Source organism: Rhinopithecus bieti, unplaced genomic scaffold (assembly GCF_001698545.2).
Source record: "Rhinopithecus bieti isolate Rb0 unplaced genomic scaffold, ASM169854v2 scaffold_20169, whole genome shotgun sequence".
Lineage (NCBI taxonomy): Eukaryota > Metazoa > Chordata > Mammalia > Primates > Cercopithecidae > Rhinopithecus > Rhinopithecus bieti.
The window spans coordinates 1,642,280-1,654,184 of NW_016810766.1; positions in this window are offsets into that span (position 1 = coordinate 1,642,280).

The following is an 11,905-nucleotide window of genomic DNA, read 5'->3' on the forward strand; positions in this document are numbered from 1 at the left end:
TTTATTTTTTAATGTCGATCTGGGGAAAGTAACGAACCATAGCCTTACTTTTATCAAATAATTACATTTTCTGATTTTACAGTATGAATGTGCTAAATTAATTGCTTGTTAATGATTAATATATGTTTTGATTCATAAATGATGTTAATTAAAATAGTATTTAGGAATAATAAAACTATTTTCTGAAGGGTTGAATTCCAATATAATTATAATAAATAATGTAGTAGAATTTTTTGAGTTACATTGTGGGATAATAGTAGAGCATGTTGGTATTTTTCCATTGTCATATTAATGTATGTCTATTAAGGAATAAAAACAACAAAGAGGAAATTTGTACTTGCAAGTTGACCAAATCCTAAAACTGTTTAATGTATATCTGTTTACCTATTTTTACAGGTATTTTAAAATACATAGTTATAATATTCCTACATTGGTTTCCCACTTTCTTTCGTTTACATTGCATTATAAATATTTTAAAGAGTATTTTACATTTTCTAATTGACTGTGGTTTGATTTATGCATCAAGAGTCAATTTTCATAGCAATTTCATATTAATAGCTTGCCAAATTTGGCCCCTGTGAAAATACATTAATGCAAATTTTTTTACACACATGAAAGTTATCTGCAATCAATAAACACTTTGATCTGTTTGGAAAAGAAAACATAAACTAAGTATTCGAGAAGATACTGTTTACTATATTTAAAATAGAACATTTCTATGAAAAATCTAAAATAAATCACAAGCAGACACCAACATTTGAAGGAAACTTCAAGGTTTAAATAAACAGTATAGTTGGTGGTCAAGGTACAGGCCTTAGATTTAGAATGATTAATTATGAACAATTTACTTAGCTTCCCTATTCTAATAGGGAATTACAAGTAGTTACAAGGGTGAAAGTTGCTGATCAAATATTTCTCCTTTCTTCCTCTTTTGAACACATTCCCATCAGGCTTTAGTTCTTAATCATTTTACCAAAGCTGTTGTTTATCTGAAAAAATATTAATGTTGTCAAATCCAAAGTTTAATTCTCAGTTCCCATTTTACTTTATTTCTTAATATAAACCACTGGCCACCTTTAATCTGTTCTCAACACAGAAGTCAGAATGTTCATTTTAAAATGTAAGTTGTATCATGTTATTCATCTGCTCAGAATGTTATAGTGGGTTTCTGCTCATGAAAGCAGACCATTGATGTCTTCTTGAAAAGCTTTTCTCAACTGTCTTCTGGGTCATCCAACTTTCCTTGTATTTTTTCTGACATCTCCCTTAGTTTTCTTCAATGATTTCTCATGATCCTCTCTAATCTACAAGTTTTGGAGATTCCCAAAGCTCAGTCTTGGGTTCTCTTGTGTTTTCTATATTCACTTCCTTGGTAGTCTCTTCTACTTTAGCATTATATGTGATTTAATTTGCTTACTGTTTCCAAATTTTTACCTCTAGCCCAAATGTTCCACTCTAGACTCATGTATATGCCACTTTCTCAAGTATCTTCACTAGGATTTTTGATAGGCACATACAACTAATATGTCCAAAGCTTAACTTCTACTCTCCACCCATACCCCTAAAAATGTCTTTTTTAAAAGCTTTCAAAATGACAACTCCTTTCTTTCATTTGCAAAAGTCAAAAACATTGACTTCTCCCTCTCATGCATAACATATGCGATCCATAAGCAAATCCTATAACTTCTACCTTACATACATTGAGAAATTACCTCTCGCTGCTTATGCCGCTAATACCTTGCAACCAAACCATCCTCATTACTCACCTGGATTATTGTGTATCTTTCTAACTAGTTGGCCTGGCTGCCTATAATCTGTTCTCAACACAGAAGCCAGATGATTGACTTAAAATATAAGTTGTATCATGTTACTCCTCTGCTCTGAATCTTATAGTGGGATTCTACTCATGAAATAAAAGCTAGAGCATGAATAATAGCCTACCTACTTCTACCAGAATTAGGATTAAGCCCCTTGTTAGCTGTCTGATCCCTCCTACCATTCTTCTCCTCCCTCACTCTGCAGCTTCCCATTAGCCTCCTTGCTGCTATTTAAATCCCTTTCAACTCTTGCAGGAGGGCCTTTGCACTTGTTTCCTCTGCCAGAAATGCTCTGAAATGCTATCCTTGTCATTTTCCACATAGCTTGCTACCAGTTACATTCAGATTTTTACACATTTTACCTTCTCAATGAAAGAGTCTTTGGTCATACTAAGTAAAATTTTACAAATGCACTTTTATCACTGCTCACTGAATCGTACCTTGTATTTTATTTGTTTGCCATGTTTTGCTATTACTTTAAACTCCACAAAGCCAGGGTTATTTATTTGTTCATTTCTTTATTCCCATTACCTATAAAAATGCCTAGCACATGGAAACAGCTCAATACATTTGTTGAATTAATTAAATATTCATTGAATGAGTGAATTTTAAATCATGTAGTACATATTCAGTTCATAGGAAGCAATATTATGATGATGTTATTGATTTTATTATTATATATAGTGGTATGTATAGTACTGATTAGTCTTTATCTGTAGTATTAATTTTTCAGCTGCTGTTTCATCTCAATTGCATTTCCATGGAAGAAAATGCCTTCGAAATTATCTACTGCTACACTCCTGTTAGTGGAAAGGGACATCAGAGTGAGGGTATTTCTTTCCCTCATTCAATAAAATATATGAGAATTAGGACACAACACAGATTCCTGAGAGGGATCTTAAGAGATAATAATCTATGCTTGATGTGGACATGAGAGCTAGACAATTTCATGCTGTGATCTTAAGGATTTTTAATATTTCTGAGATAATTTTGACTACTAAAGCCAAACCAAAGAGCTATTTGTTAGAAGTAGGGGTTCTAAAAGTGACCAAAATCACTAGAAAAGATGATATATGAAGTTTCCAAAGACGTTGAGATTATTCGGTCTTAAGAAAAGTCAAGAAATGTCTGTCTTTAAGTGTATGTCAGATGGCACTGACCAAATCATTTCTATAGCTGCCAAAAAGAGAACAAAGAAAATTATGCAGTGGTCTGTGGCTCAAATTTTTAAAAATTCCTGAAAGTTATAGTTGTTAAACTTGAGGATATGTTATTTAATAAAATATTTTCTTTTAGTCTTTCATGGTAGTTCAAAATAAAATAAAACTTCTTTCCTGGAATCAATCAGTGAACTAATCTCTAAGAAGGATTTGCATTTTAGATGCATAATATAGCGGCTGAATGCAACATTTTTCAATGAAATTATAACAATAACAAATAATGAAAGCGAAAATCTTTTAGACATTTATTATATATTTGTCATATACCACGTACTAGAGATACAACATTTTTTAGTGTATAGTGTACTTTCAAATAGCCTTCCTCTAAAGGATGACTATGTCATGTAAACAACAGCAATAATAACAGCACCTGAAATTTATGTATCACATTCTTTAAGTAAGCCTGTGTCTGTGTTGTCTCACTTAGCCTTCAAAACAATACTGTGAGGTAGATACTATTGTTATGTTTGTATTGCCAGTGAAGAAACTGAGGCTAGGAGGTAATGCAGCCTGCAAAATGCTATTAAACTAATAAGTACAGAGATGTGGTTAGGAGCACTTACGGCTCACTGCAAACCCTGTGCTCCTAACCCCAGTGTTATTCTTTCTAACAAGTGCTAGAATGCTGTGGGATGAGCATGCTATCAGCTGTGTGGGCTTGAATCCTTTCACAGCCCTTTGATTTCCTGTGACTTTCTAAATGTCTGTAGCTCTCATTTCTTACATTTAAAAAGTGTGTTTAATAATAATAATTATATCATCTGTGAGATGATTTATGTGTAGAAAACAGTGTTAATATGCATTAAGTGTCAGCCATCAGAGAAGAATAACAACATTATGAGATGAGAGGGAAGCTTTGATTTGACTCAGATTGCATGATTGTAAAAAGCATCATTGAAATATCTGCTTTTGAGTTGAGCCTTAAAGTATAAATAACATACTTGTCAAAGAAAGTAAGGAGTAAAATGAAGTACTTTAAGGGTATGGCCTTTGGAGTTAGATAGGCTTGATTTCTAGTCTAGTCCTTGTCAATTACAAATTAATTCCCAGGCCTCCACAGCTACATCTTGAAATCAGGGCAGTAATGATATCCACTTTCACCATGTTGTGAAGATTAGATGAGTCACTGTAGGCAAAGGGCTAACAGCAGTGTGTGGCACACAATAAAGACGGCTATTTTTATTGTGAATTATCTGTATTTAGGACAAATACTCTGGAAGCAATAAACAGTAAGACTTGAAAGAAACAGAATAGGAGGTGGTGAAGACTATGAAAGATTTTTGTCAATATAATCAAAAAGTGTTTAAAATGTAAAGAATATCACGGAGTTTTGTGTTTTTTAAATAAATAAGCATAAAGTATAAAACATGTACACTCAACCATAAAATTGAAGAAAATGTCCAGAAACAAAGAAGATATTAAATTATGAGCTGTAGTATAAAATTCTCTGAGAAAGGCTTTTTTAATGATATAATCATTATATACATATATATATATATATATAAAATAAATTGCGACAGAGTCTTGCTCTGTCACACAGGCTGGAGTGCAGTGGAGAGATCTCCACTCACTGCAACCTCCACATACCAGGTTCATGCGATTCTCCCACCTCAGCCTCCCGAGTAGCTGGGACTACAGGCCTGCACCACCAGGCCTGGCTAATTTTTGTATTTTTAGTAGAGACGGCATTTCACTATGTTGGCCAGGCTGGTCTCAAGCTCCTGACCTCAAGTGATCTGCCTTCCTCGGCCTCCCAAAGTGCTGGGATAACGGGCATGAATCATGACGCCCTGCCCGATATGATCATATATTTGAAAATTATATATATATATATACACACACACACACACACACACACACACACCCTTCACCGTTGAATGACTCCGATGTTAGGAGCACCACCCCTACCTGTCCCCAACCCCACACCATGTAGTTGAAAATCTGAGAATAACTTCTTCCTCCCCTAAAACTTAACTACTAATAGCCTATTGTTGATTGGAAGCCTTATCCATAACTTAAACAGGAATCAACACCTATTTTATATGTTATGTATTGTATGTTATATTCTGAAAGTAAGCTGGAGAAAAGAAAATGTTATTAAGAAAATCATATGAAAGAGAAAATAAATGTACTGTTTATTAACTGGAAGTATATCATCACAAAGGTTTTCAGCCTCGTCTTCACATTAAATAGGCAGAGGAAGAGCTGTTCTTACTGTTTCAAGGGTGACAGAGGAAGAAGAAAATCCCAGTTATTATAAATGGACTCATGCAGTTCAAACCCATGTTGTTTAAGAGTCAAACTATGTAAAGTTTCATATATAGATGACTTTTTCATATAAATACATATGATTTGAAAAAAATACCTTCTGATCACTTCTGCTGTAATATATCTCCATGTCTATTGCTAATGTATAGTTTTCAAAGCTTTGTATAGCCATTTACCAATGAAAATCTCATCCTCCTATATTTTGATTCAAAGCATAGCATATTGACACCAATGTCTCAAGAATATCCCTTAACTGACTTTTTCATGGGTTTAAAATCTGTGTTATTGATACAGCTGTCTAGCTTGAGGAATTTAAAATATTTCTTTTAAAACTTTACATTGAATAGACTGTGATGCCATGATGGCAGGTTCTCAATTTAAGCAATATGTTGGATATGAGTGGCATTTATCCTAACTTTAGTTTCAGTGGAGATTATTGTAATATAATGAAAACCCACATTGCTCCTAGGGATGTGCTACCTTCCTACTGCTATGGGGGGAATTTTCAGTTGTAATTATTATCTTCCTTTCTAAAGCTCCAATTAATTGAAGTAAAAGCTGGTTTTTTTTTTTTGGATTTTAAATATTTGACAGAGTTTGTTCTTCATTTACTCTGCTATATTTTTATCTGGTAGTGACAGTCACTTGTCTCTTTTGAAATGACTAGAGTTGTAAACATGTAGGTTATGATGCCCAACCTAATATATGCATGATGTTTATTTCTCTCCTTTTTGAATACTGTAGATATATGTTGCTTTGTGACTGTGCCATTTAGAAATTCTCTCATGTTAAGAAAATGTTAATGTCCCTGAACTACAGATTCATCATCTGTTAAATGGTGATAATGTTACTTACTCTATAAATTAGGATTTCAAAAAGGATATACATATGAAACATCAAGTTAGCATTTAAGGCCTGACTAGCTGAACATGTTTTGTGCCAAGTGTGTGCTAGGGATAGTTCTGGATAGTTTACTTGGATTTTTTTTTTAATCTTTTCAGTAACGCTTTAAGATATCTCATAGTCCCAATTTTGCAGATGAGTAAATTGAGGCAAAAATAGTTTAAGTTCATGCAGCTAATGTAAGAGGTGGATTTTGTAATCAAGCACCCTGTGTCCAGAGCAGACACTTTTTGAGTTGTTTACTATTATGCATATTTATTTTATATGTCATGTATGTAATCTGTGATAAATAATTGGTGGGTGTGGTCAAATAATAAATGATAAATGCCATCCTCTGGGTTTGTCATAGTGAATGATAAATAAAACATGAAATAGGCCGGGCACAGCTATAATCTCAGCACTTTGGGAGGCCAAGCCAGGTGGATCACAAGGTCAAGAGATCGAGACCATCCTGGCCAACATGGTGAAACCCTATCTCTACTAAAATTAAAAAAAAAAAAAAAAATAGCTGGACATGGTGGTGCATACCTGTACTCCCAGCTGCTCAGGAGGCTGAGGCAGGGGAATTGCTTGAACCCAACAGGCAGAGATTGCAGTGATCCGAGATCGCACCCCTGCACTCCAGCCTGGTGGCAGAGTGAGACTCCGTCTCAAAAATATAATAATACTAATAAAAATTTAAAAAAAACATGAAATATGAGTATATAGGCAATATATGTCGTGATTTATAAAATTAACGGTATCACTATATTGAGGATTTTGTTCGTTTTGCTTAAAACCTATTGTACTTCTTCACTGCTTTCAGTTTTTTTTTTTTTTTTTTAACAAAATATTGACCTTATGTGTTTAAAGTATTCATTTATACAACTTTCTTCCACAGGAAATTAAGCAGTTATTTATTTTTGTAGCACACAACATAACACACTGTCTAGCACACAGCAGGTTTAGAATAACTATTGTAAGATAAATGAATGAATAAGTAAATGAAGCTATTAACACTGATGGAGAATTAGAGAAGGACATTCTAAATGTGAGTCACCATACGTACAAACAGGTTGGAGTTAGAGATGAAGACAGAGCATTTGAGAGACAATAATCATCACCAAAATTCAGTAATAATAGCAATAGTTACTGTAATGTTGTTTGTGGAGGTCTTTTCTCTTCAATAGTACCTGAATGTCATTCAGTGTCAACTTTTGAATGGCTGTGTTATGGTATTTTAACAGGTATGGTAAATAATAATTCTGTGCTTGTGTTCTTAAAAGTTCTAACAATTATGACAAACCTTACTTAGCCTGAGGTTGAATTTCTAGAGGGATCATAAAATAGTAGGATATTCTCTAAAAGACAGAAAAAAAATGCTTATCTGGAGAAGGGAATGGAAGATGAGTATTGTAGGCTAATATCATTATGCCCAAGTCATAGAAAATGGTTATGACATTATGATTATAATGCAGATGCGTACTGCCCAGCTATCTTGTTATCCAAAGTTGGTTCTCTAAATAGGAAGATTTTAAAAAAAGAAATTGTTGTTATTGAATTTATTTGACTGGGAGATCACAAAATGTTACAAAAAAATTGAATACAATTTACCACTCAGAAGTTTAACTGATTGTTTTAAAAGATACAGTGTAGTTTTCTTTTGCTCTACTGAGACTGCTAAGGGGACCAATATCTTCCCAAGTGCAAAAGGCATAGAACACACTCCCAGCTAATAGAGGCTCTTGATGTTCAAGAGCATTTGGGCTAAACCAACTCAGAAAGAATTAGATCATTCATATATTGGAGGCAAGGGAAATGTGTCTGCCTTGATGCCTCACTTACTCTGTGTTTTCAGGAAGCCTGGGTATAGTTTGCAGTGGTGCTGTTGGACACTAGGAAGTCTCAGCTTCAGGATCTGCTGAGGCTGGGGGGATGCCCCATGGCAGCCAATCTAAAATTGCTTCAGCTTCAAGAGGAAAAACAAATTTTGGAACACCTGAATCTCTGCAGGTGAATCTCTGAATATGTTCCTGCCTAAAGCATATAGCACTGTAGAACACTAGCTAGTATTTTCAGAACTGGCAACTATTAACTGAAAAACTAATTTTTCTTGCCATCTCTCTCTTTCAAGTAACAGAAAAAAAAATGAGAATTTCTATTTGTATAGTTAAAATTCTACAACATTTTCAACACATGATGAATATAAATTGATGAGAATAGTGATGAAACAGGAAAGATATTTATGGGTTTTAGAAAAGCTATAATCTTGATTCTCTTGTGACGCATAATTTCTCAACAAATTATTTTTTTAGAACTGGTCCAGACTAGGGTTTACAACTTACCTAAAATTTTGTTTGGCAAAGATAAATGTTTAGGTATTCTGTGATATGCTAGATCCTTTCTTTGAAAATGTATATTAGTTTTAGGGAAAATTTCAGGCATTTAATTATTCTTTTAAAAAAAGAAATAATGGTCATTACTTGCTTTCTTTTAAAATAAGCATTCTCTTTCCAATATGTGTACAGTCACCAGAAATGCTGAAGAGGTTCTAGATTTCTATAAAGCCATGATTTTATGGAACATTTAAGTGGCAGTAATTTGGCTGGCTTTACCATCAGCTGCATAAACATCAACATCTATTGACACATTATAAAGGCACAAGTGGAGTGTAGCCTGACATCCTGATGCCTGTGCTGAGGTTTAATAGTGCATCTGTATCACTTTTCCCAGTGGGAAATAACAGGATGTCACACTGTAATTTTTTACTACTGTATAATAAAATATAGCCATAATAAATAGCATCTAAGCAAATAAAGCGGATTTGGACCAAATCCATTTTGCCTTCATCACTTAGTATATAGGTCATGCTTTTAAGTAGTTGTGGATCCTAAATTGGCTTAATTGGATCAACTTGCATTTGACTGTCTTTGATTGCAGTGAAGTAGAGACAGATATTTGGTTTTTATTTGCTATTTAATATTTAATTGTTTTTTTAGCAATTTTGCTTTTGTATTCCATTGTAATTATTAACAGTTTATCTGGATTAAGGTCTAAATTTTGCTTCGATTAAGTTAGTTGACCTTTTAAGCTTGTTATTGCTGTTGCTTTGCTATTTTTATTCTTTGTTATTCATATGCCTAATGTTGATCATTAAATAGCCAAACCAAGACTGTTGTGTACTGTTAAGAAAGTTTTCAATTGCCTGTGAATGTCCTGGTAATAGGAACAATATTTAACTCAGTTTTGTAGCACAGTTAGCTAGCCCAGCTTTAGGTTTACTGTGGCTCTTTCTATGTTTATTGGATTGATTATTGAATGAAAATGACTGTAAACAAAGTTCTTTGAAATCTAAATATATGAAAGTTTGTCTTTTATGTAATTTAATTTGTCATCCATTTTAATAGAAAAATAAAAGTTAAGTAAAAAGCACATTGAAATATTAAAATATTAAAAAGCTGCTGGGCCTATTAGTAGGAATTTTTGTTCCCAAACCCCATTAGAAGAAAATAGCAAATTGCGGATATACAAAAAATGATTTTAGACCCAGAGTTTTTTAAAATTGCTTCTTTGTCGCTTTTCCAGAAAATACCATAGCTCATGCTTTGATCTTGATTTTTTATTTTAATAAACCACAGCATGCTATTCTTAAAAGTATCAATAAAGCATATAAGCATTAAAGGGCTTAAAAGATGATACAAGTTGACTTTTTCAATAAAAAAGCATAGTTATTTAATTTGAAACAGTATGCTTAAAGAAGATTATAAGAAGACGTTAATGATTCACTTATAGCGTAATACTTAAAATTATGTCTGGGCCTATTTATCCCATATGAATTTGAGATTTAACCCCCTTTTCATTAAGGGGGAAAGTAGAAAAAAATGTTAAAATGTTAAAATTTTTGTTATTAGCCCATTTCCCTTTATTATCTCCTGGAATGTACTTACTTCAAAACTGATTACATTGTAGTAAAATGGAAATTAAATTCAGCAATCATTAAAATTAAAAATAACCAGCAAATATTTTAATTCCAATGTAAAATTTTTTCCATAGTTTGGCTGTCGCCTTTGACTTTGTTATTCTGAAAAATATGTTTCACCTTTAATGACGTTTTTTGCTTTTTAAAAAGAGCTGTGTTGGGCCTAAACCGGTATGCCAACATCCATTAATTTTAAAAAAGGTCTATGGAGTGCATTACACTTTTTCGCTAACAAAAAGCCAAGCAGATTAAAAAAAAATTTAGTGAATCTTATATGAAAATGTTGATATGAATTTCCCCAATAGGCATGCAATATCTAAATAACTTAAAACGTAGATTTATATACTCTTCTTTTTATAGCTATAACATATAGACATAAAATATAAATACTTAAAAGTAATGTCCTCAAAAGGCAGAGTAAAATGCCCACACATATACAAATCCTTTGAACTGAGTCAAGGGCGTTAACTTTTGCTTATCTATAATACCAGTATTACCTAACCTTATTATAACTAGCTTGAATCGTGTAGGAGTAAAACTTTCGTTATCTAGGATCTTGTTTGGGTGGGTGTGGGGGTAATTCTTTGGGTAGAAAAAAAAATTTTCTGAAAAGTTGGGGCAAATATCCCTCCTATTCAAGTGTCCACTGCAGATGTTTGCATTTGAATAGTAAAGCTATTTCCAAAGTTCTTTCTTGTTTTTTTCTGTTTTCCTCAGAGCTTTAGGTATTTCTTTTGGATGTCAGTTTGTCAATATTCTGCTTTTGCTTCTTCTGATTTCTGTTTGTTAGAACTCTGTGTAGAAAAGAAAGATAAGTAGGTCTTGACTGAGGGCCATTCCATGAAGTTGAATTTTAGTGCAGTGTGCCTTTTTTTTTTTTTTTTTAAGCATGTTTTCTGATTCAGGCTTGTAAGTTACATTGGTTTGATTTCCAGATGTTGGAGTCTCAGATAAGGGACTATTACTGTTGAACCTAAAGCAAATTTTTAAGACCTCAGTACTGAAGATTTTCTGCTTGAAATCTTAGACAAAGTGAGAAATAAAGCTTCATGTGATTAACTACAGGCAATGTGGGAAGGGGGCAGAGAAAAAAGGAGAAAGCAGAATGGCAATGCAATGGAAACCTGATATTTGATATGTAAGTTAATCCCTTTCAGACCTCCAGCCAGATTTCTTTTTTCACTTGTGCAGAAGCATTTCTTTATTTCCTTCTTTCTGCTTTTTGATCCCACATTCTGCCCCCTGCACAGTTGGAATGTTCCCAAAACACTTTGGCAGAGGTCACTTCTCAGAAGCTTTTTAAACTTTAGTTAGAATACATTTATTGATTTTTTTTAATGACCAGAGGAATGAGGATTTTTGGAAAAAGTTCATCTGAGATTCAGTGTCTGGCTTGGCAATCCTAACTATTTTAAACCTCCGAAAACATTTCATTAGATGCCAGGTTCTCGTCTTTAGTAAAACAGTAAGGATTCTGGCATATTGGATTTTCGTTGGGATTTGTATCACCTGACAATTTGGCCTTCTAGCTATGTGAGATAAAAATCATTTTTCTGGAACTGACATTCAGAAACTGCATAAGTTTACAAAAATTCAGTAAATCTTAAAAAAGTCTATCATGAGTCTGTAGAAGGTATATGGTAGCATGTGCTGGTGCAATAACTTGTTCTTAGGCTATTTTTCCTTGTATTGAATAGTTCAAGATTAAACTCTAAATTTTGTTATCTATTTTTTTTTTT